Source organism: Microcaecilia unicolor, chromosome 2 (assembly GCF_901765095.1).
Source record: "Microcaecilia unicolor chromosome 2, aMicUni1.1, whole genome shotgun sequence".
Lineage (NCBI taxonomy): Eukaryota > Metazoa > Chordata > Amphibia > Gymnophiona > Siphonopidae > Microcaecilia > Microcaecilia unicolor.
Genome location: NC_044032.1, coordinates 239874811 through 239899368, shown reverse-complemented (window position 1 = coordinate 239899368; position 24558 = coordinate 239874811). Strand labels below are relative to the sequence as shown.

The following is a 24558-nucleotide window of genomic DNA, read 5'->3' as shown; positions in this document are numbered from 1 at the left end:
TGATGCAAGCACATTATCAAAAATAATTAAAGAGACAAAATGTTGCAGAGAATAGGCAATGAAGGACAGAATACTGACTAACAACAGAGAAGGTAAATGGAAGGAGAATATTAATTATCACCCTACTGTTTGGCTCATCATGTCAGTGACATGATAAGCCTCCTGGTTGCAGCAGGAGGCCTTATCATAAGATAATTACATTAACTGATAGCTGATGCAAGGTCAAACAAATTTTCCAATAATGTCTGTTGTGAAAAGCATGATCCCTGTTAAAGAAATTGCATTTCTGAGAAGTCCAGTCAATGTGATTAACTTCAACGATGTTTTCAACTGTTGCATCAATAATTATGTAGGTATTTATTATGAATGAATAACTGGGAATCCACTTAGCAATCATAATCACACTTCCTCAGTCCTCATTTACTTATTCACCAAAAAAAAAAAATGCTAGCTAATCCAAGAGTTTCCAGGCAGATGCTTAGCCAGGATTTAACCAGCAATAAATAAAACACTTGGGATTCCTTCAGACCGGAATTGAACCAGTGACCTAAGGATGTCAGCAGCGTGTATAACTTCTACAGTCCTCCGCTCTACCAACTGAGCTACTGAAGGAGAAACCATACTCCTTTTTTGGCTAATTGCTCCCTTATCTTACTAATTGTGGCGTGTTATCACTTGTGGGGAAAAAATCGGGCAGAAGCCATTATTCAGCGTACAACCTACTGATATCGTACGTTATGATGACGCTGTTGTTCAGCAAAAGTACTTCTAAGCAGGGAAGCTTGTTTGTTCTTGTCCTCATCCTGCTTTCCCACCCCCCGTTTATTCCAAAAATGTTGTTTTTTAGCGCCGAAATCTTTCTGTAGCAAACTAGTCCTGCAGGAGAATAGTTTGTTTAAGGAGCGGAAGTCAGTGAGCGAGCGAGCGAGCCAGCCATCCAATTTACCTCCGAACGCCCTTCTGAAGTACACGGACGTAGTGCCGGAACTAGGAACCACTACACAAAGTAATCCCCCTATCATAAAAGCGACCCTTTCTGTTAAGAAGGCGGTGGTTGTTGCAGATTTCTGACGTAAAACATTTTGGTTAAGGGCCTGCTGCTAAGCAAAAGCAGTTACTCACAAGGAATGAAACAGAAAAGAGTAAGGAACGTCTCCTTCGGTAGCTCAGTTGGTAGAGCGGAGGACTGTAGAAGTTGTACTGCTGACATCCTTAGGTCACTGGTTCGATTCCGGTCCGAAGGAGTTACGAGTTTTTAGTGTTATTGGTTAAATAATTCCTTTAAAGCATCTTCCTGGAAATTAATCGAATAGTGTGATACATTTCTAGTTTCTTTTCTCGTGAATAACTGAATGGAAATTGAGGACGTGTGAATACGGTTGCCGCTCACGAAAATTCTCAACATTAAATAATAATACCTATCCAATTGTTGATTAAGCGGTTGAAAACATTGTTGAAGTTAATCATTTTAGATTTCTTAGAAATGCAATTTTTTTAATAGGATCATGCTTTTCATAGCAGACATTATTAGGAAATTTGTCTCTCCCATCAGCTATCAATGATTATGATATGGTCTCCTGCTGCATCTACCAATGGTTGCTGTAAACAGTCGCTACCTTGCTGGTGGTACTGTCTACTGTTTTGTGATCTAAAAAGGAACACGTCTTATCTTTTTAAGGTTTTCTTTAAAATAATAACATTTAATTAATAAAATTGAAGAAAAAACGTCCTTCGGACCGGAATCGAACCAGTGACCTAAGGATGTCAGCAGTGAGTATAACCTCTACAGTCCTCCGCTCTGCCAACTGAGCTACCGAAGGTACGGTGGTTGGAATTCGGTGGTTGCTTGTCACGCCTTTTGCCCGCCCCTGATAATGATGCAATATATTGTGGCGTAACACAGAAGTTGGGCTGTCGTTTAGATAAGGAAGTTGAGGAAAACAGGAGACGGGATGTTCCTATCTAGTTCATTACATGGGCTGAAGCCAGTAGGCGGAGCTTTAGTTCACCCAAAGCAATAGCAAACGATTATCAAAAATAAATTTGTGGTCCATCTGTAAAAAGTCTAAAGCAGTTCCAGTTGGATAGGCAGTGCATTAAAAGGTGGAAGATAGATAGATAGATTTTTTTTTACTTGTTTGACAGGTTTTTAATTTATTTGAAATCTTCCCATATCTAGATAAACATCACAAAATAAAAAACAGCTTCAAAATTTTTATATCAGTATTTTGTGTTCATTTTCTATCAGTGGGTAGCCAGAAGGCAATTTTTGGGTGGGCCAATAGGTTGGATGGATGGACACTAGAGAAACACCTGCCACCTGATATGCCCTGCCCACGCCCCTACTCCTACCCCACTCCCAATAACTTTAATAGGAGTAGCAGTGCTGGCCTCAGTGGCTGCATGCCATATTGAGAGCTAGGGGAAATATAAGAGGGTGCACTCTTCATCCTCCACTGAGCCACGATCTACCAACACACATATGCTTCCCCCAAATATGCCCTAAATATTACAGTGAGGCCCTAAAATATCAATACATCAAGAAAACTGAACAAGCGAAAGTACTATAGAATACTACATAGAAAATTGACGCTAACAGAATACTTTGGTCACACACACAGAACACAAATGCCAAATACAGAATAAGTGACCACAAACCATAAACAAATTAAATAAAAATCCCAAAAGGCCAGACCTTGCATTTAGCACAGCACAGAGAAATACAAAGAGATGCATTTTCTCCTATACTATGCAAAATGATAGCACATGAAAGAGACAGTGTTAGGGGAGGTACAACTAGGGCAACTGTGTTTGGTCCCCTAGCCAGAGAGAACCCCAGGCCAGCTGGAAGTTGAAGAAGGTGCAGCCTGTTAGTAAGCCTTGGGGTCCCCTCCTAAATATCTGCCTTGGGCCCAAGCCATATCTAACACCAGCTCTGGCAGGATGCACATTTCAAATCTGACATATTCTAGTCACAAAATAGAAAAATACAATTCTTTTTTTCTACCTTTTGTTGTCTGCTCATTTTATTTTTCAAGTCAGGTTCTGGTTTCTACATCCTTCTGTCTTCTCTTAGCTCACTCACCAAGGTCTCATGTCCATTTGATATTTCTACTCTCTCTCCATGTCCACTATCCATCTTCTTCCATCTCTGTACCTCTATCTTCCTCCATGTTTAGTATCTCCCTTTCTCTGTGTCCCTATATTTCTCTGTCCAGCTTCTCCCCTCTCTTCTTCCCTAGTGCCAATATATCTCTACCCTCTCTGACCCTACCCCATCCAGCTTCTCTCCCTCTCACCCCCTCCTCTTTCCAGCATCTGGTTTGGTTGCTTGATTCCCTGTCCACCCATCCACCCACTCCGCCCACCCTTCTTCCCTCATGCTGTAGGTTTAGTATTTGTTCCCTTTTCCTTAATCTCCTTGGTCTGGTATCTCTACAAAACAGATACAGATGTAATTCCATGTGCCCTAATGAAAGGCGGGTTTAATTTTACTTCCATTTAATTTCAGTATATTCCATCTTTATAACACCTAACTCGCCATCTGTATTGTATAGAACAATATAGAAAACAGGGGCGTAGCCACGGGCAGGCCCAGGCCCAGCCACTTTCCCTCCAGGCCCGCCCATCCAACATCCCTTGCTGTCGCTGCCTTTTCTCCCGTGGCTCCGGGTACGGCCATCCAGGAGGCAGCATTCAGCGTTGCCTGCGTGCCTGCCCTGAAATTCTTCGTCTCCCCAGGCTCCGCTGCCTCGGTCCCTGCATTCTTTTTTTTTTGCCCGTCGCGCAGTGCTGCCATTCACACAGGCAGCTCTGCTCCCCCCTGCTGCGTCCATCTGGCCCTACGTAAACAGAAAGTGAGGGCTGGATGAATGTGGCAAAGGGGAGCGGAGCTGCCTGTGTGAATGGCAGCTCTGCGTGACGGGCAAAAAAAAGAATGCAGGGACCAAGGCAGCGGAGCCCGGGGAGAAGAAGAATTTCAGGTCAGGCAGGCACACAGGCAATGCTAAGTGCTGCCTCCCAGACGGCTTCGCCACGGGAGAAAAGACAGCGACACTACAGCGAGGGATGTTGGGTTGGGGCAGAATCAGGAAGGCAGAACTAAAGTAAGTGCTGGATATTTGGAGGGAGGATGGGGGAGGGGGGCTGGAGGTAAGGGATAGTTTTGCCGGAGTCAGACATGGGAGGAAGGGGATTGGAAGGAAGGGAGAGAGCTATTGGATGTGGGAGGAAGAGGAGGAGGAGAACGGGAGAGAAGGGAGAGAACTGCTAGTACAGCACATTTTAGATACACAAATGGATTATTCTGTTTTTAGGCATGTTTCAGGGACACGTGGTTTTATAAGTCAAAATAAAAAAATATTTTTTTTCATGCAAATCTCTTTTGTTTAAATATAACTAAATGGGCTAAAATCTACTAATGCAGTCCACTGGTTTTCTTATTTTGCTCTTCTGATGGCTTATACTGTGCCAAAACAGAATTATTTTATCTCTTCTATCTGGTCGATAATAAAAGGCGTTCATTGTGAACACTATCCACCCTAAAAAGTTGTTTTGTACTTGAAAAATTATGATAATTTAATAAATAAGTGCATGTTTGTGTTTCTAGTCATGCATCCAAAGGTTATATAATCCTTTGAAGATAGCCAGTTCATCGTTTAATTTATTAATGGAACATAACCAAAGAGGCATGATATGGTTGCGTTTTCAATGTTGTAATACTAGGGCCCAGCAAAGGAACAGGTTATTTTGAATTAGTTTTCATGGACCAAACTCGCTTTCATTGTGCCATCACCATCCAGCTGGATAGGCAGTGTCTTAAAAGGTGGAGGATAAAGGATTATTTTTAAACATTTATATCCTACATTATCCCAAGCAAAGTTGGGTTCAATGTGGCTTATATTTGAAAATACAGTGAGACAGAATAATAGAATTCAGTTGTATCATGGCAGCAAGTACATGGATATGTCTGAAACATTTAACAAAGATGAGATTACCATATATACCCAGATGGGCATTTAAAAGTCTGTCCTTTAATGATGCTGCATGTTCAGAAATCACAGAGTATAGACAGTTAAGTACATAAATATTGTTATACTGGGACAGACCAAAGGTCCATCAAGCCCAGCACCCTGTTTCCAACAGTGGCCAATCCAGGTCACAAATACCTGGCAAGATCCAAAAAAGTACAAAACATTTTATGCTGCTTATCCCAGAAATAAGCAGTGGATTTCCCCAAGTCCATTTTAATAATGGTCTATGGTCTTTTCCTTTAGGAAGCTGGGCAAACATTTTTAAATCCCGCTAAGCTAACCATCTTTACCACATTCTCTGGCAACGAATTGCAGTTATTCAAATATTATCACATGCATACTCCAGAACAGGCATCCATACACACATTCCAAAAGTAAACAACAACTTCTACAGAGTACATCCAAATTTTAATTTTCTAATTTCTGTCTTCCAAAATTCCTAACCAACTGGAACAGATTTTGACTTTTTACACAGGACCATGTATAGGCAGTCCCTTATTTCTAATAATCTTTTGCTATTGTTTTTAGTAGTGTTTGCTATTGTTTTGGGTGAGCAAAAATGGTGGTAATCTCCGCCTACTGCCAGCAAGCTCTGCCTACTGGCTTCAGCCCATATAATGGGCTAGATAGATTCTTACCATCTCCTGTTTTCAATCTAGCCTCCTTGGGTAGATGTGATGGTAAAGTGGAGGTGAAATTATAAAGGTGACTGTGTTCCCGAATGGGTTGATCTCCTAATTTACAGTGTGTGCTGCTTTGGCTTATGTATGCTGCTATGCATTCACCTTTTCAGGTGTACAGTCAAGAAGGAGCTCAGCTAGGATTTAGGATCTGAATCATTGGGCACACTCTCCATGCAACTGCACAGTGTGATATAATTTCCACTACTAGCCTGTGAAAGAGACGAAAGAGACGGTGATAGAGAATGGGAGGGGGGAGGGGGGAGGGAATAGGAAAGGGGGGGATGGGGAAGGGGGGAGGGAAAGGGATGAAAATATGAAGTCACTGGAGATTAACAAACTGATTGAAAGAAAACGAGCTTTCTTCTGTTATGCACTATGCTCTATGCTCTGTGATTAAAATGTTGAAGTAGCAGTGTTAACCATGTAACAAGGAAAATCAACAGGCAATGTTTTTCTGTGATTCCACCAATAAAAAAAATTATTGAAACATAATTTCCACTACTTTTCTTCCATAAATCTGTGTGTGCACCTCCCATTTGGAATTGTATTTTATTATAAGCAATTCCTCTTCTTTCCTAGGTGTTTAAAGTAGTTCATCTTACAAATTTCAAGTCCCCTTCTCTTAAGAGGGGACTAAACTTCATGGGCAGTGGAATGGGGTGGGCCACTGGGACCATGTCCCAACTGCAAGGACAGCAGAACACTTTTATGGTTGAAGGCAGGAGCATGGCCAGAGGTTCGTGGGGGGAGGGGGGAGCAGGGGTGGACAAGGGGAAGCATTTCCTCTCAGTCCCCCCTCCCTCCCTGCTGCACACCACCTACCCCCTGATTATACCTTTGCTGGCGGGGATGCTCAAGCCCCACCAGCTGATGTTTAATCGCTGGAGCCCTGCAAGTGCTGTCTAAGAAGTGGGAAAGCAGTCAGGCTGCTCCAGCCTCCAAAGACAGCACTTCCATGCATGCACGTAAGTACCAGCATCAGCCACTAGAGCACTCTGCTGATTTCCTGCTGCTCAGTCAGCAAAGGCCTGTAGGCACAAAATAACACTCTTTTTGAGGTGTTATGGGTGTACCTTAGTGTAATTTATTACAGAAATTGGTCCCAAACAGACTAACATTGGTTAGGGAAGTGCCAGGAGTAATTGTATCACCCCTTATCCTTAGATCCAAGCCCATTGCGCTAAAAAAAGGGTCTATTTATTTACAGTAGCAGCAAATAACATAGAGTAAACAAGAATAAAGACAAAGACAATCCTATTATAAAAATAGTTTGGAGTAAAGGTATTTAAATCCCTAGCTAGATTCTAAAGTACACAGAGTCACTCTAACCCCAGGGCTGATGTAGTCCTTCAGATGTCAGTCTGGTCCAACGCAGATCTTGCCCCTTGGATGTAGTGTTGGCACAAGGCAGCTAACCTTGGCAAGAGCTGCCTTTTATGGATAAACTAGTAAAAAAGGCCCATTTCTGACACAAATGAAATGGGCGCTAGCAAGGTTTTCCTCGGCTCCCCTGCAGCCACCCATGTCCAGCGACCCTCCTCTCCCCCTGCGCCCAATGCAGCCACACATATCCAGCGACTCTCCTCTCTCCCCTGCCCCCCCTCCAGCCACCCATGTCCAGCGACCCCCTGCCCCCCTGCAGCCACCCATGTCCAGTGACCCTCCTCTCTCCCCTGCCCCCCCTCCAGCCACCCATGTCCAGCGACCCTCCTCTGGACATGGATCAGCTGTGAGGCATGTTTCCCCCCCCCCCCCCGGGTTCTGAAGTTGACATCATAATGGCTACGGTGATGTCAGCCTGATCTACGGAGCCTAGCAGACCAACTCGGAAGGAGCCACAGTCCCAGGCAAGTCAGAATGAGCCATAGTTCCCACCCATAATCGAAATGAGGACGCCCAAATCAGAGGGAGCAGCTGGGGACATTTAGGGATTTTGCCCATAATCGAAATTAGGATGACCATCTTGGGAATGCTCATCCCACTCTTACATGGGCGTCCTTCTTAGTATTTTTGAAGTTTTGCATCCCATTGTCAGAATGGCACCAAAACAGTCACCCACCCGCAAAGGTAATTTCACTGTGTCCTCTGCACTCCTTCCACAGTTCTATGTCTACCCACCTGCCTGTGTGGCTCTCTTGCACATCAGTCTCTAAAGTGCACTGTACTCCTCGTCTCCAGCTCTGTAACATCTACAATCAGATCTGTGATTGCCTGCTAATGCCATTCTTCCCCATCTGTTTCCTGGGTCTTCACATGTGGGGCTATGTATATGAATACTGTAAAACAAAACTGGGTTATTTTGACCAACACACTTCCGCCCCTTTTGCTATGCAGGTGATGATACTAGTCAGACACAGAAGCTGGTCTTAGTGGGCAGCAGCCCTAGCATACTGAAGGGCAGATAGAGCAGCAAAACAGGGACACAAAGGTAACAGGGCACTGAACAACTCTCAACTTTCTCTCCCAACAACGATCTTGCCACTCTCCAACTCCACACAATTGCTAATGAGTCTAAGGACGACTTCCCCCTTACCCTGGTCACTTTTATTTCAGATCTAACTAAGGATGCCCATATTCCTGCCCATGCGAGACCATTTCGCTATCCGTTATATGTTGGAGATGCCCATCTCGTAACGCCGCCCTTAACACGCCCCCTGTGGGGACATCCTTAGATGGGCGTCCTCACGCTGAGGACGTCTTTACAGCCCTGTTTAGATTATTGGATTTGGACGACCTTCTTTCACAGGGACGCCCATGTGCTTTGTGTCGCTTTTTGGATGCCCTTCTCTTTCGAAAATGAGCCCAATAGCATATTTCAAACATAGCACTACTTCCTTCACAATTTGGACAGTAATATGCTATGTGAAAAAACTCTTATGTTATTCTTTTCTTTTTAAAATTATTTATAGCTGTAACTAAATGCTTGAAAAACCAGTGCTTTATTAAAAAAAAAAAAAAGTAGCATTGAAAATGAACTAAAGCTTTGCTCTGAAAGCAACGCCTTGCTGCCCCCTAATGGACATTAGGGGCAACTTTGAATTAACTCTGTACGGTTGCGCTTTAACAGTGACAAAATGACAGGAAGCATTTTCCAAGGCTTACCTCCAGAGCAGAGACTTTCAACCTTTTTCATCTCAGGGCACACTTACACAGTGCTACAATTGTCAAAGCACACCCCCATATACAATCCAGCATTTTTCTTTCTACCGCTCCCCCACACCCACACAAGGTCCAGCATTTTACCTTCTTCCCGCACCCCACATATGGTCCAGCATTTTACCTTCTTCACCCATCCCTATACATGGTCCAGCATTTTGCCTTCTTCCCCCTCCCACACTCACCCATGGTCCCCCGTATTTTACTTACTTCCACCCACACCCACACATAATCCAGCAATTTACCTTCATCCCCCACCACCTGCACCCTCACACATCATTCAGAATTTTACCTTCCTTCTTCCTTCTCCCCACACCCACATGATCCCACATTTTATCTTCTTCCCCCCATACCCACATAGTCCAGCATTTTACCTTCTCCCCCCCTCCTCCACAAATAGTACAGCATTTACCATCTCTCCCCCTTCTATCGCAAACATTCCAACATTTACCTTTTATTCTGGCCCCACCCTCACAATTAATCCAGCATGTACTTTCTCTTCTCCCCACCCACACAAATAGTCCAGCATTTACCTTCTCTTCCCCTCACCCACACAAATAGTCCAGAGAAAAAGGTTCCAGTGTTGGTGCAAATAGGCTATATGAATTGCTGCTCACTGCCGCTGACCACTAGAGACAAGAAAACTTTGACCCTCACCTCCCACAGCACACTTGTGGGCCAGCTGTGGCACAGTTTGAAAAATGCTGCTCCAGAGAATAAAACAAGTGAGACATGGTTTAATTACATGGAAGGTGGGGATAAATGCTTTATTCTTACCAGCACACTACTGAAAGCTTCAGAGCAGGTGTTACTAATGGAACAGCTTTACAAACTAACACACACATAGAAGAGGTCTATGAGTTTTTAAACCATTAACAGTTGGTAACTCACAAATTACCTCTGCCCCATTCCAGGAGCTGTGCTTAGTGGAGGAAAATAAGCAAGCCGTGTTTAATTCAGTACAGCTACAGCGGGTACTAATGTTAAGCAACGGTGTTCTTAAACACACACCCAATTATATGGCAACGGAATGCCAAAGTAATGTTATAGCATGGTACTGAATTCAGTTTTTCAAAATTAGCAGCTGTATAAAAATTATTTACAAATCTAGAACGGAAGAAATCCATCAGACCTTCCTCTGTTGCCAAGGCAAAAACAAGTTATGGCTATAACTATGTAAGCCATATTGAGCCTGTAATTAGGTGGGAAAATGTGGGATACAAACGTAACAAATAAATACATAAATAAGTAAAAAGCGAAAACAAACCTTTTTTTTTTTGTTACATTTGTACCCCGCGCTTTCCCACTCACGGCAGGCTCAATGCGGCTTACATGGTTTATTTCAGTGTCAAAGCCTAACAAGAAAACCAGTGAGCACATGCTCATGGCAAAATTAACATTGAAAATGGGGTACCCCGGGCACAAGCATGACCTTCATATTAAAGGACAAAATATTGCTTCAGAAATGATTAAGCAACCAGTTGGTATCACTGGTGTTACTTGGTTAGTCCCGGGACCACCCAGAAGTTAATGTTAACATGACACTTTTTAACATTAAAGAGGGTTAGTGTATTAGTAATGTTACCTTTTATTTTCCCTCCCCCCTCCCCTCATGCCAGAGGAATCAGCTCTGCAGATTGTTAATAAGCCTCCTTCAAATCATGAGATGAAGGCACCTAGTTTCTATTTGTAACCTAGAACAAAAATTAATAGAACAGAATTAATAATGAGTATGAAACCGGATATGCAGTCACTCCCTGAGGCCACCTGTTATAACAAAGAGTGGTCAGTGGCAATTATGAAAATGTTCCTCTTTTCCAAGTTTAGTGACTTCTGTTGGTATGTCTCATCCTGAAGTCTGCTTGGTACCTAGAGGCGTTTCTGAAACATAAACTATGTGCTGTAAGTCCTGACTTATTAGGTTACAGAGAGCAAGAACATAGCAACTTGGATTGCTGAATTCAGAAAACAATGACTACAGCACATAAAGGTCAAATAATTACCACAATTTAGCCCACCCATAAAAATGGGACAATACTCCTAGCAATTTCATGCACAGGGTATTGGTCTATAAAATACATGCCTTAGGCAGCTAATCAACGATTAGGTCCGTCATACTTATCAAGAAACAAACACTTAGGCCCTTGTCTAGATGGCCATGTTTCTGAAAGATAAGAGAGTACTAGTTCATTCTTAGAACTATACACAGTTGCATCTCTAGATCCTGATGAGTTTGAGGGTGATCTACCCTCCCCCCACCAGGACAAAAATTAAGAGACAATGGAGGCATTACTTGTTCTAGTATAAACATATCCTTTCAAGGTTCTCATATCTCACTGAGGCTGCTCTTTTCAATGCTAACAGGCTTACCCTGAGAAAAGGAACAGAGGCCCAGATGCATCAATCAAACGTTAAAAAAACTAATACGTAAAAGTCCTAACGAATTTGAAAAAACGTAGAATGCACTAAAAAAACAAGTCGCACACGTTCGGTGCGGTATTGAAAAGTACAATGTATTAAACATCCGTAATCCTCGTGGGTAATCGGCCCCTATGCATGCACAGAGCAGCCAAGCGTCATGCTGGCTGCTCTGCGCATGCCACAAACGTCAAAACAAACAAAAAAAAACCCCCACAACACAAACACGTGGCTCCCCGCTTCCCCCTGCACTAGAAGAAAATAAAATAAAAATCGAAATAGATTGGGAGGGGGCAAGGGTGCTCATCAGGAGCGTCCTGCATGGACAGCCTTGCCCCCCTCCCCCCCGCTGCTCCCTGCTTCCTGCTGTTTCTCCTTGCATGAAAATCTTAATTTTAGCAGCCCCGGTCCGCCTCCCTTCCTGTTCCTTTCTCTCTTCTCTGCCAAAGCTCCGCCTTCTGTCATCCTCTGTCCCCATGCCCTGCCCCCGCCACCCCCGAGGTCGTCACCTCCGCTCCCCCCCTCCGCCGGGACCCCCCTCCGCATTACCGGGCCCGCGCAGCGCCTCTCACCTCTGTCTGAAGGCGCTGCACGGGCAGGAAGATCTGTTCGTCGCCAAGTCTTCATGACGTCTCTCCTTCCCTGGCCTAGGCCCGCCCCCTTCTGATGTAAGGGGGGGTGGCAGGGGCAGGGCATGGGGGTGGAGGATGACAGGAGGCGGAGCTTTGGCAGAGAAGAGAGAAAGGAAAAGGAAGGGAGGGGGACCGGGGCTGCTAAAATTAAAATTTTTCGTGCATGTGGAAGTGGGGAGCAGCGGGGGGGGGGGGGGGGGGGGCAAGGCCATCCATACAGGACGCTCCTGACAAGCGCCCTTGCCCCCTCCCGATCCTATTTCGATTTTTGTTTTTAGTTTTCTATGAATGCAGGGGGAAGCCTAGGAAGTACTGCAGTAGCGTTCTTATTTAATCTCACTTTTATACATGCTAGCTTGGATTTGTATGCTGCAGGGGGGAGCGGGGAGTAGCAGCATGTCTGACAGCTCAGGCCTTAAGGACAGCTCTGACTACACGTAAAATATATCGCGGTAAATGATTCGGTGCAATCGTCGGTATGGTTAGTGCATCCCAAATCGTCCACATTACAATGGTAGTTACTCTTTTGTATTCTGTTTTTGTTAGCTGCTTGCTTCATCCAAAAAAGGCCTTTAATGCATGCAACGGTTAGGAATTTCCTTTGTTAAAGGGTTGTTAGAGGGTCGTTAAGGTTTAGTGCATCTGGCCCAGAGAGGGTTATTTTATTTTACTTAAGGTATTCATGTGAATTTGGACAAGCAGCAGTTTAGTGGCCTGATTCACATTATACTGCTAATGTTTGCTGGGTCAGTGGGATTCCACCCACTGGCTGTAAGGTCTGAGACAACCTAGCAATTTGATGTCTCTGATAACCCACAATCACAAACAACAAGGTCCAGAGGCTGGCAAAGAGTGGTATCACAATAGTGGTTAGCAAGCCATTACTCAACAGTGCATAATCATGTGCATTGTAGTGATAATTTACAACCTGGGCCGTCTCTGGACTAACAGACACTTGGAGAGTATGTAACTCCTATGTAAAATTTATAGCATGACCACGATATGCATCTAATACCTCCACTTCAGCCTGAACTGGATCAGTGTCCAGGTAAATCAGAGAGGTCACCTCTATATTAACAATGGCATTTAGTTCTCAATATCATGTTTACTCATAGTAACCGTGAGGTCTTTTGCTGGTGTCCTGACAAGCCACAGATCATTAACCGCATTAGTTTCAGAGAATGCATCACATTTTGTTACAGTAACCTTGCATTTGTCTGTAGCCTGAACAGAGGATATACCAGAGAGCTTTGGTGGCATCTTTAAGAAATGGTTTACCAGGGTACAGCCAATGAATGTCTTTGGTGTACTGACACATCTCCAGTTTAGGTACTAAGAGGCAGATGCACTAAAGCTAAATGAGCCTTTAATGACCCTCCAACGAGGAAAATTTGATCCGTTGCATGCATCAAAGGGCTTTTACCGAGGAAGCCAGCAGCTAACGAAAACGGAATGGAGATGAGCAATTAGTGTGAAAACCCCATTGAAACGACATGCACTAACCTTTTCCGATTGCCTTTACGCAGGAAAAAGGCAGGAAAACTAACGATCTGAGCATGTGTGACTTTTTTTTTTTGGTGCATTCTTCGTTTTTTAAAAATTGTTAGGGACTTTAACGATTTTGATTTTTTTACGTTTGGTTGCTGCATCTGCCTCTTAGTACTGCTGGGGGTTTTCATGATGATAAGCCAGGAATTCAGGTGTATCAACCTTGGCAAATAGATTATTATTAACAATGCTACTAACTAGGGACAGACTTAACCTACTAGAGTCCCACTACATTCATTAATTTACAACTAGACTCCAATATATTTTATTTTTTTTGTTACATTTGTACCCCACACTTTCCCACTCATGGCAGGCTCAATGCGGCTTACATGGGGCAATGGAGGATTAAGTGACTTGCCCAGAGTCACAAGGAGCTGCCTGTGCCTGAGGTAGGAATTGAACTCAGTTCCTCAGGACCAAAGTCCACCACCTTAACCACTAGGCCACTCCTCCACTCCACTCCACTCCACTCCACTCTATTCAATGTTTACAAAATATCTTTATTGAAAAAATGTGCCTTTAACAATCAGCACTTATCCTAGCTAAAACAATCAATGCACACATTCATACACCAATCGCTCTCAGTACCTGACTAAAATATCAATCGATTCAAACACACTAAAATATACGTAAACCATTGCCATTCGCAGTTATTACAGTGTTGTAGTCCTTTGCATTGCTGTTATACATTCTAATTTCTGATTTAATCTCTTGTCCCGGCTTTCCACTCCGGCGCTCTATTCAAACTAAGCTGTACTGATTTCACCTTCAGTCCTCTTAGTTATTATCACTTCTATAGTCCACCTTTGCAAATGTAATGCCTTTAAATCCCATTTACAGGTACTCGGTGAGAGGCAACCATTCCACTGTTCAGAATGCTGGACCACATTTCGTTCACTTCATCAGGAGGAACCACCACCTCATTTTCTCAGATTTAACCAGCTGGACGCCGGACTGGGACACACCAAATAAAGATATTTTGTAAACATTGAATATATTGGAGTCTAGTTGTAAATTAGTAAATAGATTATTATCCCAAGAACCCACATTAAGCACCTGTTTAAGCAGGTAAGATAAAAGGCAAACTGAGAATAAAGGCTAGCTCCATCCTTTCTACATTAACATATAATGGAATAGCTCCCCCTAGATGATATGAAGCTGAACTTGGATTGGTTCAAGAATGCTTTTGGTTACTTTACTTACTAAATGCCTCCTTAATAACCTCTGGGGACACCAGATAGGTTGGTATCTGGTCTTTAATAAGGTTGTCAATGCCACCACCTAATTCCCTTAACAAATCATTGGTGAGTTCCTTTACAGGATGCACAAAAGCATATTCATCACTTAACAAACCCTCGAGGATGGTTAAATCATTGGTATTTTGTGTGATTTGCTGGGCATGTAAGTTGACATTAGTGATAGTGTCACGTAGAGTCTTACCCTGAGATGCCAGCTGCTCCCGTTGTGCTTGTACCTGGTATTTAATATGCTTCATATACGCCTGCAGATCCTGGACAAACCCTTTCAGGTTCCGGATTGGTGTTGCATTAGTGGCTGATACAGCTGAGCTGAACAAAGATCCTAGAACTGAAAACACAAGTGCCTAGATCCCGAACTCAGTAAAGCGTTTAGGCCTAGGGCTTGTTCCCCACATAGGTGAAATCAGAACATGTTCTGACAGAATATTCTGAATATTGGCAGTGGTGTGCCCTAGGTGATCCCTCATCCATTGCTGTGTATTAAAGTACAGGTTACCAGTGACATCTAACAACATGTTCACTTTTTGTGTAACAATCTGGGACTACGCTTGGCTGCTCTGCGCATGCTCGACCGGCCGATTGGCCGACTGTTTAACGATGGAATAGAGAATGCAAGTGAGCTACAACGAGCAGCTCATTTGCATTCCTATTCCTTGATGCATGCCCGTTCCTTACCGATTTGCTAAAGGAATCGGTAAGGGAAGGGCTCTAATGATTGATTAGTGCATCTAGCTCTCAGTATCAGAAATCCTGGGGTCTTGTGCAACACCACACCTAATTTAGGACCTGATCTCACTAGTTCAGGCTTTGTTACTTCAGGCACACACCCATGACAAATGGTAATAACATGAAAAAATACAGCTTTTACCTTTCCTATACCTGTTTGTCTCTGGGGTACAGGTTTTCTAATCCCAACCCTTCTGTCTATAGCACATAGTCTGTCCTTCTCCTGGACTAGGCTATGACTGGGTTCTAGGCTTTTGCATTGTGTATCCTTTCACCAGTTCCTTTGGTAGGCGTTTTCCTTTTCTTACTCTTTCTTTGGCTGTTAGAATATCAATGAAATGCTTTGATGTCCCCATGCATACCTCCTACCCACCCCCCACCCTCCCACCCTGTCAGACTGTCAAAGTAATGCTTGGATGTCTCACTTATATATACTATTTGCTACCACATTTGCTTATTTCCGATCTGACGAAGAAGGGCAACCTTCAAAAGCTAATCAAGAAATGTATTAAGTTATGTCCATCTTATTTTCTTTTCCATGTTCTATTTTGTTTGATTTCTATTGATAACCCTCTGAAATAGAATCAGCTTTTAACACAGAGGGAGACTAATTAGTGTTTATCAAAACATGGGTATCAACAAAATGATGTGCCTCAGAATCTATTTCAGTGTCTGTGCCGTCACTGGGCAGCGGAGGTGCTGTTATAGTCTCTGTTTTTCTAGGTTTAGTTGCATTAGCAATAGCTTTTCCTTCAAGGGAAAAAGCAGGAGCCAGCATTCCCTCACTGTTATTGGTTGAGGGAGGGGCTGGCACAATTAAGTTACATTCTGATAAAGGCACTGAGGCAGCATCTCTTTGCTGTCTTCTACTGCTAAAAAAAGAGGGGGAGTCATACATCAGGCTCTCATTCTCAGGATCATGTTCATCCCTGATGGTGTCAAATGAAAAGGGAGTCTGCTCTAACATTATATTAGAGCTTCCCTGTTCAGGGACACTGTTCGTCTGTAAGGGAGGTAAAGCACTGTTGTTATCACAAGCAGAGGTTTCGGGCATCTGTGTTACTATACCAGAACTTTCTTCTGTACCCACTAAGAAAGCTGAGCTTGGAGGCACTATCTCTGCTGGGTAACAGGAGCTTACAGGGTATGCTGCTCTGGTTAACAACACTCTAACTCTGCTTCTCCTATGAAACAAACACCGTTGTATTCTTTAAAGAGAAAGTCTAGGCATAAATCTGGCCCCGGGGGGGGGGGGGGGGGGGGGGAGGCTTGCTAACATACATATCTGATTGAGTGTAACACTTCCGCACAACTACAGTTAAGGAAGCAGACTCTGAAATAGTGTCCTGATCATGACTCAGGCTACAGAACAGTTCCCTTGGAAGAAACAAAGGAGCGGAACTAACACTCAAGTAGAAAATCCACCTGGTCTGCAGAGCATTTAGGGGTCCTTTTACTAAGGTATGCCGAAAAATGGCCTGCAATGGTGTAGACGTGTGTATTGGACGCGCACAGGTCCATTTTCAGCGTACATGCAAAAAAGGCCTTTTTTGGGAGGGGGGGCCAAAAATGGATGTGCGCCAAAATAAAAATTGTCGCGTGTCCATTTTGGGGCTGAGACCTTGCCACCACCCATTGACCTAGCGGTAAGGTCTCACGTGTTAACTGGGCAGTAATGGTCTGTGCATGTACAATGCTGATTACTGCCCAGTTAGCGCCTCACGTCAGAAAATTTCCAGCTCAATTAGGTGCTTAGTAGACGTGCATAAAAAATGAAATTACCGCCTGGGCCATGTGGTAACCAGGCAGTAGTACAAAATTGACGTGCATAGGGCACATGTACACGCCTTAGTAAAAGGGCCCCTTAATAACCAGCCCTGTAAAATGCCAAGAAATAACATTCACTGTGTGTCTTCCCCAAACACGTTCCTGATCCATCCCATCCTGGGGACTCCCTGTCACTATAGCAATGTGATACTCCCCTCTCACAGTGCCAGCCCTTGGCTTGCCACCTGTACATTGCTTATACCAGTTGTACCAGATCGGTGCCCTTTATTTGGGCCACTAAAAGCAGAGCTTGCCACTCATCAAATTGTGTTAGGGGAGAAGGAAAATCCCTAACTTTCTGAAGGCAGTCCAGAGCTTCCTGGACCAGCATGGCATCAACAGTATATCCCTCGATGAACATGTACAGAGGAAACTGTGTAACTCCTCACTCCACTCATCCCAATAATGTATACAATCAGGGAGTAAATAGGGAGATAATCGATGTTAAATTCTGTACCTGCCATCCTGACAAAAGGTAATGGCAGTACTGAAATAAGAAAGCACTGCTTCAGAAGGAATTCATGTGCTTTACTGTGTTTACAGAGATGAGTCTTTTCTCTGTTGCTGCTATTATTCATAATTTCTAGTTCACACTAATGCTAATTAATGTTAATATGGTCACTATAACCAATTACTCTTTTAGGGAACAGCCGTCTATCACGGGCAATGTGATTCACTGTTCAAATGTAATGAACAGACACCCGTGCCTCTGCGTGCATATAACTGAGTTTAAAACACAGCTCTCATGATTTGAACAGCTTATTAGACTATTATATCCCTTGGCAGAAGTGAAACCTTACTCAAGGACTTAAATCCGGGAAGCATGCCAGAAGTCAGATTACTTCCTGCTGATATTACCGGATAGCTGGTTATATTGATATTCAGCACGTGGAGGGGCATAATCGAACACTAACGCCCATCTCCATGGGCATCTATGTCTGAGAACAGGTACATGAAGGGGCGGGACAGACCGTATTTTCAGAAAAAAATAGGCGTCCATCTTTTTTTTCAATAATACGGTTTGTGCCGGGCAAATGCATCAGATTTGTGCGGATTTGAGCTGGGCGGTTTCGTTTTCCAGTGATAATGGAAACCGAAGGCGCCCAGCTCAAAAACAAACAAATCCAAGGTGTTGGGTCATGGGAGGGGCCAGGATTCGTAGTGCACTGGTCCCCCTCACATGCCAGGACACCAACCGGGCACCCTAGGGGGCACTTGTAAAAAGTAAACAAAAAAAATTAAATACCTCCCAAGTCCATAGCTCCCTTCCTTTGGGTGCTGAGCCCCTCAAATCCCCCCCCCCCAAAAAAACCCACTGCCCACAACTCTACACCATTACCATAGCCCTTATGGCTGAAGGGGGGCACCTACACGTGGGTACAGTGGGTTTTGGGGCGGTTTGGAGGGCTCCCATTTACCAGCACAAGTGTAACAGTTAGGGGGTGGGTGGGCCTGGGTCCACCTGCCTGGTGCACTGCACCCACTAACAATTGCTCCAGGGACCTGCATACTGCTGTGATGGAGCTGGGTATGGCATTTGAGGGTGGCAAGCAGGCTGGAAAAAAGTTCTTAAACTTTGTTATTTTATGGTGGGAGGGGGTTAGTGACCACTGGGGGAGTCAGGGGTGATCATCCCCAATTCTCTCCAGTGCTCATGTGGTCATTTAGGGGACTTGTTCGTGGAAAAAAAAGGGTTTAAAAAATGACCCAAATTCACGGTAAAAACGCCTTTCTTTTTTCGATTATCGGCCGAGGGCTCCCATCTCTCCTCGGCCGATAACCATGCCCCAGTCCCGCCTTCACCACGCCTCTGAAACGCCCCCATCAACTTTGGCCATTTCTGCGACAGATTGCAGTTGAAGACACATAAAATCGGCTTTCGATTATACCGATTTGGGCACCCACGGGAGAAAGGCGCCCATCTCCCGATTTGGGTCGAAATCTGGGCGCCCATCACTTTTGAAAATAAGGCGGATAGTCAGCTAAGTTCAGGGCCAAATTAGGCAACCAAACTAGCAGGAATATCTTGGGCTGGTTTAAACTTAAATGGTGAGTGCTGAATATCGGCTTGGCAAGTTAAATTTAAACCAGACAAAAAATACCCAGATATTCAATGGGTAGATGTGAATTGCTTACTCTTTCCAAAAAAATACTAGGATTAGGGGGCACACAATGATGCTATTAAGTAGTATATTTAAAAACAAACTGGAGAAATATTTCTTCACTGAACAATAAACTCTGGAGTTTTTGACCAGTTTAAGCTTTTGTAGAAAGTGGCCTCAGAGTGCCCTTTCACAGATTTGTTATGAGCTAAGACCATTGTGGTATGTTGGTCTCATGTCTTATGACATCACAAGGCTTGCTGTCTGGATTTTGCTGACAAATGGTTTATTGTAGTGCAAGGTTTCCTGCTTGAATCTCTGTGATAGATACTCTGATAAGATGTGTCTGGGGCGGCCAGCAGGTGTCCTTTGTCTTTAGTAGCTGGATTTCACACCTTTCCCACCTGCCTGTCTCCTTGCCTCTACTGGTTACCTTTGATATTTGTTGTGTTGATCAGCCAGGCTTTTTGATCAGAGGAAGAGAGTCAATTTAACCTTGAGGCAGTCTCTTACTTGAGAAGTCTTTTGTTAAAGAGGGAGGAAAAGGGGGAGGTGAGGTCAGCAGTACCTTTTGTCTTTTAAATGTTCCCCAAAGGGAAGGGGAAGAGGGCTTTTGGAATGAAAGCCAGTTGCATCTTCAAAAATATTTTTAAAGCTGTATTTTTGTGTTGCTATATATATATTTGTATCTGATTCAGCACAATATCATGCTACACATTTAATTCTGATGATTAAACTCATATCACACTACAGTACGGGTACTGCTTAGTTCAAAAAACTCCCCAAACAATCTGGAAGGCTGGAAGATCCGGACCGGACCAGCATATCTTCTGGAACATGGGAAACGGTAAGCCATCAGTTCACAGGAGCCACCAGGTTTAACCACCGTGGGGCGAGGTGACTGAGAGCCAGGAACCTGGGCACAACCATGACAGACAAGATGTGCAAGCAGCCCTGGCAGGTATTCGATTGGAGGCGGGCGAGCTAGGTGCATGTGTCAGACACATGGAGGAGTCAGTGTCTGTGCTTACAGTTGATGTAGCTGCAATTAAAGTTGATCTAAAGCGAAAAGTGGATGCCCTTCAAGAGATGCGGGATGAGACTGAAGATCTCGAGAATCGATTCCACCATTGCAACCTCCGGTTTAAAGGAGTTCCAGAAACAGAGACTTATATAGACTGCAAAATACTGGTGGTGGAGATTTGCAAGGCTCTGCTGTAGTGCGAACCAGAACTGGACCAATGGGATTTTCATGTGGCTTGGGCTCATAGAGGCCATGGTCAGCTGAGAGATGGTATCCCGAGGGACACTGTCGCATGTTTCACTGACTTCACTACCAAAGAAAAGATTTTGTGGAAAGTGCACCAACAACGGGAAGTGGTATGGAAGGACCTTAAGATTATGATATTCCAGGATCTTGCGTGGACTTCTTTACAGAAGAGGAGTTTCTTCTGAGAGGTGACTTTATTTCTACACAATGATGGATATAAATACCGCTGGATGTTCCCTTTTGCTTTGTGGATTACAGTAGGGGGCAAGTCTCGGAAGGTTAAAATGGCAGATGAAGATTTGTGAGCTTTGGGTGCAACAATCTGCCACCTCCACACAGTCCCATGATGTGGTGATAGTTCTGGAGCCCAGGCGGGATTTGGCCTGGCAGCAAGTGGTGAGCACTCCTAAGAAGGGTCAGAAATCAGCCAGTTGATGGGCTACACCTGTGCCTTTGTGGTATTTTTACACTTCTTGATATACTACGCACCAGCAGTGACCGGGTGCTTCAAGCTAGTGATGGTTATAGAGATAATTTTGAGTTCTGGACACATATTTTGCCTGTTTGATGTTATTAGACTTTTGTGAAGGATAAGCCATTGTTAAGGTTTTTGAGGAGGTTGGGATGACCTTGGGGATAGTAGGTTCTCTACGGGATGTTTTACAGGGCTGAGGGTTACTAGATGAGATTTTACAGTGTTCCCATCATGATTTTATTTTCTTACTGGGGGAGCTGATCAAAGGGGGGTATGATCAGCCTGACTTGTTGGGAAAGGGACAGGGTGGAGGGGATGGTCAAGGCGGGGGAGGGGGCATGGTTGGTAGAGAGGTGTCAGGGTTTGGGGGGGGGGGGAAAGAAAAGTGGGGACCCAGGTCTTTTTCTTCTAAGTTAAACTAATAGCCATGAATTACTGTGGGTTCTTGGAATGTTAACAGGCTTAATAATGTAGGGAAATGGAGTAGGGTTATTTTTTTTAATTCAGGAGACTTTGGTGGGATGTAATCTTTTTGCAAGAAAAGCATCTTTGGATGCGGGATTCTCATTTGCTTCATCATAGTGATTATGGGATCATATTGGCCCATAGGGAAAAGGGAGCATGGGAATAGGAGGTTTAGCGATATTATTCTGGAAAGGGTTTATCTTTGATCTTATGTGTCATTATAGGGATCCTATGGGGTGCTGCTTGGCGGTTCAGGGCTATTATCAAGGACGTATGGTTACCTTGGTTAATATTTATGCACTTAATTCCAATCAAGTCCAATTATTTTCAGGCCTGCAAACTCCCTTGGGGGATTTTGTGAAGGGAGATCTCATAATGGAGGGAGACTTTAATGATACCAGGGATGTGAGTGATGGAATTTTGTGGGAAGTAGTGATTCATGGAGTGCTTATTAAATGGGGTGTGAGGAAGGAAAGGGAGAGAGCCGCTCTTTCCCTATGGGTACTGGAACAGCTTTTGGAGTTAGAGAAGCAGCATATGCGGACACATGATCCTCAATTGTTTTTGGAGCTCTGCACAGGGAAGGTTGGGGAAGTAACAAATTGCAGAACTGGAATTTCAGAAACAGAAGTTGCTTCAGTGAATATTTGAGTATGGCAATAAAGCAAGTTTCCTCCTTGCTTGGTTTTTGAGGGTCGTTGGGCTGTGCAATGAGTGCAGAAGATTAGGGGGCCTGAGGGGCCTTATCCAATACAGATGATGGGATTTAAAAGCAATTTTGGGAATGCTATGAATATCTATATACATAGGAGGAGGTGTCCCTGGGGACATTGATGCCTATCTCCAGTCTCTTTCGATCCCTCGCTTGATGGATGCTCAGAGAGTCCAGTTAGACGAACCTATCACCCTACAGGATATTATGGGGAGATTACAATAATAAAGCCAGGGAAATCTCCAGGTTGGGTAGGTTTTCGAGAGCCTTTTACAAGATCTTTGCAGGAGAGGTGTGAACCCTATTGGTGAGGGTGTCCATGGCGATGCTGGAGGGGCATCCTCTCTCCCCTATATGCGGGAAGTGGGGATTTTGGTGTTGTTGAAACTGGGGAAGGATCCTATAGTGTGTGGTTCATATCGACCCATTTCTTTTTTAAATCTAGATGCTAAATTCATAGCCAAGATTTTGGCGGACAGATTGGCACGGGTTCTCCCTGATCTTGTTCATGTTGACCAGTCCAGTTTTATTCGCAAGCACCAGGTAGGAGATAATATCAGTTGGACCTTACACTTGATGTGGGGAGCTCAGTGGGCCTTCGATAAGATAGTATTGTTGGCTATAGATGCTGAGGCTTTTCACAGGGTGCGCTGGGCTTTCCTTTGGGTGGTGATGGATCAGGTGGGTTTTGGTCTGGGATTCTGCACTTGGGTGTGGACCCTATATGTGGAACCACTGGCCAGAGTCACACTTAATGGATTCTATTCTACAACTTTTTTTGTGTGGGGGGGAGGGGGTAAGAGGCAGGGGTGTCCCCTTTCTCCTCTACTATGTACGCTCTCGACTGAACCAATAGCCATTCATCTTCGAAAGAATCCAGATGTGAAGGGTATACAGAACATAAATTGGTGCTTTTCGCTGACGATATTTTGCTTTAAGCACGCAATCCTGATTTGACTTTGCTAGTAATTTTTGTGGAAATGCGGGAATATAGCAATGTAGTGGGCTTTAAAGTTAATATGGATAAATCCAAAATCTTAGGCCTTACCACGTCTCCCAGGGATGAGATTCTTCTGCGACAGAATTTCTAATTTCAGATTGTTTGCACAGCTATTAGTTAATTGGGGGTAATGTTACCAAGTGACTTAAACAGGCTTTTTCCTGCTAACTATACGACAGTATTACAACAAATTCAAGGAGATTTGGGTCGATGGAGGGGCTGTGGCTCTCATGGTGGGGGCGTATTTGTGTTGAAAATGAATATTTTGCCTCTGTTGTTTTTATTTCAAACTTTGACTATTGCAGTCCCGTGACTATTCTTCCGCCAAATGCAACGAGATTTTTTTCCTTTTGTTTGGAGGGAGAAGCATCTTAGATTGGCCTGCACCATTCTTTGGAGTAGTCCTGCGCAGGGTGGCCGGGCTATACCTAATGTACATTGGTATTATTGGGCATCCCAGTTACGTATGCGTCTGGACTGGGAGACCGTAGAGGATAAACCAGCCACTCTTGTTGAACAATCTTTTTGCCCCACTCTTTCTTTGAAACATATCTTGTGGTTTGCTTCTTCTGTTTGGGAGAAGCAGGCAGTGTTGACAAATCCCCTTTCTAAACATTTGTTATGGATTTGGGGAAAGACTCAGAGGTGTTGGCGGAGCTACAACAGAGCTCTCAGGCCCAAGCAGGAATGGCTGTTCAGGCACCCAGCCTGCAAGCAACCCTTCCGGTTTCAGTATTAAAGAAAATGGTGCTGGAAGATGACCTGGACTATTTCCAGACCAATTTCTAGAGAACCACTCACCTTGCTGGTTGGTCAGAAGCGTCATGGACTGCTTATCTGGGGAACTTACTGACCAGTAGCAGCCACACGGATTTCCAAGATGTTAACGCCTCTGGGATGGCCACCTATGTGGAAGTAAAATCTGCCATTTTGTAAAGGGCGGGTTGCACACCAGAGGCCTATCAGCAGCGGTTCTGAAAGGGATCCCTATAAGTTAAAGAAAATTCCCAGAGTTTCTTCTACTGACTCAAGGAGGTTGCCTGGAGATGGCTGCAACCAGACAGCAAGACAGGCCTGGAAATCACAAGAGTTGTCCTACTGGAGCAATTCTTTGAAGGATTACCCCCGCCTGTGAAGCAGTCGGTAAGGCAGCACCCTAAATTGACTCCCGTGAGTGCTTTAGAAGTAACCAAAGCTTTCTGCAAAGCACAACCAGTCAGAATTTTATAAAGAAAAGATGTGGGCTGGAGGT

At 44.1% G+C, this 24558-nt stretch overlaps 3 non-coding genes across 3 annotated transcripts; 1 reads left to right on the top strand and 2 right to left on the bottom strand.

Annotated features, from left to right (window-relative positions):
- Window positions 1–519: 519 nt before the first annotated feature.
- TRNAY-GUA lies at window positions 520–612 on the bottom strand. Its single transcript has 2 exons — window positions 576–612; window positions 520–555 (listed from the first exon to the last, which is right to left on the bottom strand). It is a non-coding gene; the product is annotated as a tRNA-Tyr (tRNA).
- Window positions 613–1155: 543 nt separating this feature from the next.
- On the top strand, window positions 1156–1244 carry TRNAY-GUA. The gene is given in 2 exon segments: window positions 1156–1192; window positions 1209–1244. It is a non-coding gene; the product is annotated as a tRNA-Tyr (tRNA).
- Window positions 1245–1727: 483 nt separating this feature from the next.
- TRNAY-GUA lies at window positions 1728–1820 on the bottom strand. Its single transcript has 2 exons — window positions 1784–1820; window positions 1728–1763 (listed from the first exon to the last, which is right to left on the bottom strand). It is a non-coding gene; the product is annotated as a tRNA-Tyr (tRNA).
- Between the last annotated feature and the right edge of the window lie 22738 nt (window positions 1821–24558).